Source organism: Vicugna pacos, chromosome 21 (genome assembly GCF_048564905.1).
Source record: "Vicugna pacos chromosome 21, VicPac4, whole genome shotgun sequence".
NCBI classification, from domain to species: Eukaryota; Metazoa; Chordata; class Mammalia; order Artiodactyla; family Camelidae; genus Vicugna; species Vicugna pacos.
In genome coordinates this window covers 10,311,935-10,317,381 of record NC_133007.1, presented here as the reverse complement: position 1 = coordinate 10,317,381, position 5,447 = coordinate 10,311,935, and the positions used below count along the sequence as shown (strand labels likewise).

General features: G+C 38.9%; 1 pseudogene; it reads right to left on the bottom strand.

The window, feature by feature from the left end:
* Positions 1 to 476: 476 nt before the first annotated feature.
* LOC116284790 (small nuclear ribonucleoprotein Sm D2-like) lies at positions 477 to 4,962 on the bottom strand (annotated as a pseudogene).
* Positions 4,963 to 5,447: the final 485 nt, after the last annotated feature.

Sequence of the window (5,447 nt, the reverse complement as noted above, 5' to 3'; positions counted from 1 at the left end):
CCTCAGCCACAGACATTTATCCCAGGGTGGGTACCTGTCACAAACCAGGAAAATCAGAGGCTTTTCCTGAAATTTTTCTAATCAGAGCTTGAAATTTTGGTTTCTGAAATTAAAAGGCTATACATCTAAAATGACAGGTGGCCAGGCCACCTCCATGTCTATTGGAAATTCTGGTCAGAAAGGGACCATCACAGAGAAGAACCACAAGCAAAAAAAACCAGGTAACATCACTGAAGTCCTTGGTACCAGTCATCCCTAAGGCTGTCCTTTGCACATTTTGATTTTTTAAGCCAGTGTGTTTTTCCTTCACACTCTCCCTCCTTTCCGCCTCTGTCTGCTTCCATCTTTTTTTTTTCACTCCTTCTTTAGCGAAAAGATTATATATAAAGAAAAAATACAGGACTTTATTATTCCCATCTCTAGGAACAAGATTTTGCAGGACAGGGGAGTGATTTCTGAGGGCAGGGAGCAGGCCCCTACTTGCCCATGATGAGTGGGTTCCTCAGGACCATGATGACCTAATCCTGTGCAGGAACATCTTGAGGATGGAGTGGTGCCTGCTGACTGGCTTGGATTTCTCACCCTTGGCACTCTTGGGGATGTTGGTCCACACCTTCACATTCTCCAACACCACGTGCAGTGCCTGTCAAAGGCCTTCACATGGCCCAGCAGTTTCTTGTTGCGATAGTTGATGAGCACTTGGGTGTCGTTCTTGACTGACTGCGCCAGCCGGAGAGTGGACCCAAGCTGAACTCGGCCTCCTCTGCCTCGCAGCTCCTCTGGAGTGGTCTCACTCTTGTCGGCTTGTAGAGGAGGGTCCCTCGCGACAGCAGTGACTGCGCTGTCAGGTCGCTCCTGTCTCCTCTGGGTTGCTTCTGCCTCTGCAGAGTCTTATGCTGATTTAAATTGGCTTTCTCTAGCTGCCAACCAAGCAAGAAAATCTTACCTGGCATATATTGGGTGACTCACAGGTGATGTGACTGCGGGAAAGAGCAACTCCCTGGTAGAGTGAGAAACTGGTTTCTCACTGGGATGGGCCAGGAATTACCAGTGATTTCTAGTCCAAAGCAATCAGTTTGGGAATCACATATTTTGGGGAATGATTATGCACTAAATTGATTTCAATGATGTATTACTCATCCTTGTATTCAAGGAATAGTAAGTTACTAATAAATAATGGTTCAGTTTAATTGATCAGAATTTCAGAATATATGACTAGTCCTGCCATGGTCCCAGAACAGATAATGATCCAATTTTTACATAGTCAGGATTCTGCCACATACTTATTCTAAAGACGACTTAACTCTGCAAGGCAGTTTATGACACACATTTTGGCCTAGTGGTTTTGAATTTATCCTTGGACCAGGAGAGGTACAATTACACAGATCTTACTGTAGAAGAGGACAGGGTTGTTTTGATTGCTCTGATCTCTGCTTCTGTGGAGCATTTGTGATTCCCCCAAATTTGACTTCTAGCTCAGATCTGGCTTCCAGGGGGGGAGAGGAGACAATGGTCGACAGCTCCCTCCATGCTGCTCCCTTCTCCAGTTTGCAGAAAGGGGTTCTGAGGCTGCACAGACACACTGCATAAAGGAGAACTTGCTTAACATTGGCCTTATCATAATCCATCCTTTCTGGACAATTGACCAACTCCTACTTTAATTTAGTTTGTGGATAATTAGCTTTTGAGTCTGTGAGAATTTACTGTCTCTCTGGTAACTGAACAAATGCTTGCAACATCTCCCTGGGTCTCTCTAGTGTATACATGGATGGATTTAGAGATCACAAGGTTCTTTCAATAATAAATGAGAACACCCTGCTCCAGGTTTGAAATGTTTATACCCCTTTGCAATTTAATTAGAAACAAGAATCCTAAGATAAATGAGTGTGTGCATTTAGATGCACATGGATAAATGTACTCAAGTCAAAAGAAAGATGCCACTTTGGAAAATTTTTAGTTAGAAATATGTGTATGTGCGTGTCGAAAGTTGTGAGATTTATTAACTTGGTAAAAACAGAATAATTTTCCAGATATTTTGTTCTTTCTCCACCCCCACCATTGAAAAAACTTCCTGTGTTGTTTTTTCATTTCCAGGTATTTCTGTTTCAAAAATAAGAAGAACGATGATTTTAGAGACAAACCAAATTAAGCTTCGTATATTTATATATTCCTAAACAAAAGAAAAAAGTAACTTTAGATCTGAAAGGACACCAAAAGAAAAAATCCTGTATTTTCTGATATATCTTATTTCCAAAATTTTTTTCTGTAAGTTAATTTTTACAGAAAATTTAACCTATAAATATATGTCCATATATACATAACCAGTTGACTTAGTTATGAGCTTTATGCAGTCATACAATAGTAATTGCGATTTATGCCTATTTATTTCAAATCTCTTTTGACTAGCAACATGTATTTGGAAAGTTTCTGGCCAAGCTTAGAGGTACATTCTGTCATCACTCAATAAATAAAATATAACCAGTTCTTACTGGAATTAACCATTGGTAATGACTCAATACCAATTTCCCCTAACCTATGTATGCAATAGCATAAATCTAAACCATGGTTACTGTTGACATCAGCAATTTTAATTGGCTAATGCCCAACATGTCCTTGAGAAATCATCCCGAGGCAGCTCTTTTAAAATATTGACTCAAATGTGCTTTACTTTGCTAACAGTCTGAACAAATTGGTTTTCCTTTGTAATATATTAATACTTGCAAGGCTGGGTTAACATTAACTGGCTACTGTCACCTTACTCATTCCCAAATGTTATCCCTTGTATGCTGTATTTTATAACATATGTATGCATGATATATATGTTATAAAATATGTAAGAAAGAAATAGACACCTACTCATAAGACTGAATCCAAAACGCAAAAGCACAGAAATAGTAGTAACAAAGCAAATTCCCACAGCTGATGGAAAAGCCTTCTACAGCTTTATTATCCCTTGAAAGTTAGCTTTAATGAGACTTCTAATAAATACCTTTCTGTTTTTTTATGTATCCTCCTTAACAATCTGTCTCTATTATTTTGAGTGGTAATTTCTTACAGGTTTCTGTAAGAAAATCTATTATTACTGCAAAGCTCTCCTGTGTGCCACTCCCCTGCCCCCCTTTATCCCTATTGCCATCTCTTGGGTCACTCTTCTCCGAACTCCCAAATCACATCCTAATCTCTGTTCAAACAGTTGAAACACAAAACTAGAGAAACTTAAAATGGGACAAACAAGCAAATAATGAACCAACAAAAAACCCCTTGGCATTTGTAAGACCTTTTGTCTTGCTAATGTAATTTTCCAGTCAGAGACGGGGAAGCCTTTCTCTAGGTTATATCTGCACAAATGGTTGTAGAAGAGCCCAGAGACTCCATTCTTTGTAATAGTCACAGAAGAGTGATTGCTTCCTTGACTTTGTGTCTCTGATCATTCCTTAAGTGGTTGAGTTAAAAACAACGTGTCCCTGGAGGAGAGCATTCTAATGGTTTTCTGTGGTCCATTGCCTCTGGGATGCTCACCGTCACAGCAGGTCACTGTGGTGATGCCACATTCTCTAGCCTCTTTCTGAGCCTTTTGTGATAGTGACGCCAACATCTCATTTATAAAATGAATGCACTGTGGTCCAGCTTCCCCGTTGCTAATAAAAGACAATCTTTTGTGGAATAAATGAGTGAAAAGGTGATGAACGTAGACTAGCATAAAGAATTAACTTCTGGTGTAAATTTTCTGTTATGTCTGGATGTAGCTATTTTTCTTTTTGATGCAGCTTTTTAAAAAATAAACATGACTAACACTTATTGTTGACCTAGTGAGCAAAAAAAAAAAAATAGATGAAAGTTTTATTATCCACTTTCTTCCAAACATCTGACTCAAGGCATGCTAGCTTCTGCACCATCCTTTCAGAAGTCTAACCATCTGTTTAATAAGAGTATTAGAACAAAGTGGTTATGTCCAGACAAGGTCCTTGCCCATTTTTCCTTAAATTTAAATGATGTTAGTGAAAATCCATGTCTGACGTTTGATGTGGCACAACCGCATAGCTATGAGGGCAGATGTGGGTTTAGTTGTATCTTTAGCTGTTCTTCTGTACTTAGTCTTTCTCTGAAATGGCTGATACAATCCATTTGGTCTACTTAAGTACTGATCAATTTTTTTCTTGGAAAAAAGTTTTGTTATTAAGTTATACTAAATAAGCTTGTGGACATTGTTCTTAATGGTCTCCTCACCTCTGCCTTATTCCCTCAATGAAACAGATACTGCATTTGGTTAAGCTTCAAGTAAAAATAAAAATCCCTAGATATGTTTCAGTGGTGGGTTAGACGCTAGCACAACAGTGCAATCTCACCACATAAAAAACAGTTAAGTCCTATAGAAAGCTTGTGCATGGCATGACTAAGTTCGTTTTCTCCCAAACAACTTTTAAAAATATTTTTATTGAAGTATAGTCAGTTTACAATGTTGTGTCAATTTCTGGTGTACAGCATAATGCTTCAGTCATATAGGAGCATACATATGTTCATTTTCATATTCTCTTTCTCCATAAGTTACTAGAAGATACTGAATATTGTTCCCTGTGCTAGATATATATATTTTTTTTTTGAGGGGGAGATTGTTAGGTTCACTTATTTGTTTTTAGAGGAGGTGCTGGGGATTGAACCCAGAACCTCCTGCATGCTAAGCATACACTCTACCAGTTGAGCTATACCCTCCCCTTCAAAACAACTGATTTCGCATCCAGTTGAAACACGACTCATTCTTAAATCTTTCAGAGTTAATCGTGTGGCTTGATCATCAAACGGGCTTCCAATATTCAACTGCTTTGATGAAAAGTGAAACAGATGATCATGTGTTTGTAGAATCTGCATCTCAGCTTTCTCTCTCCGGCTTGTCAATAAAACTAGTTTGTATACTGACTAAGAGATCCCAAGGCTCTATATAGTTAAACCATGGAGAATAGACATATTATATTAGTTTACCATTGCTGCTGTCACAAATTACCACAAACTTAGAAGCTTAAAACAACACAAGTTTATTACTTTATAGTTCTGTAGGTCAGAAGTCTGATGGAGGTCTCATGGAGCTACACTGAGCTAAAATCAGGGTGTTAGCAGGGTGCATTCCTTCTGGAGGCTCTGGGGAGAATCTATTCCTTGTTTTTTTCCAGCTTCCAAAGGCTGTCCACATTCCTTGGCTTGTGGTCCTGTTCCACCTTCAAAGCCAGCAATGGCAGATCGAGTCTTTCTCCCATCACATCACTCCAACACTGACTCCCACTTCCACTTTGGAGAACTCTTTGATTACATTGGGCCCACTTGGATAATCCAGGATGATCTCCCTATTTTAAGGACAGCTGATCAGCAGTCTTAATCCCATTGGCAGCCTTAATACATTTTTTTCCTGTAATTTGTCATGTAACATATTTATACATCCAAAGACTAGGACATAG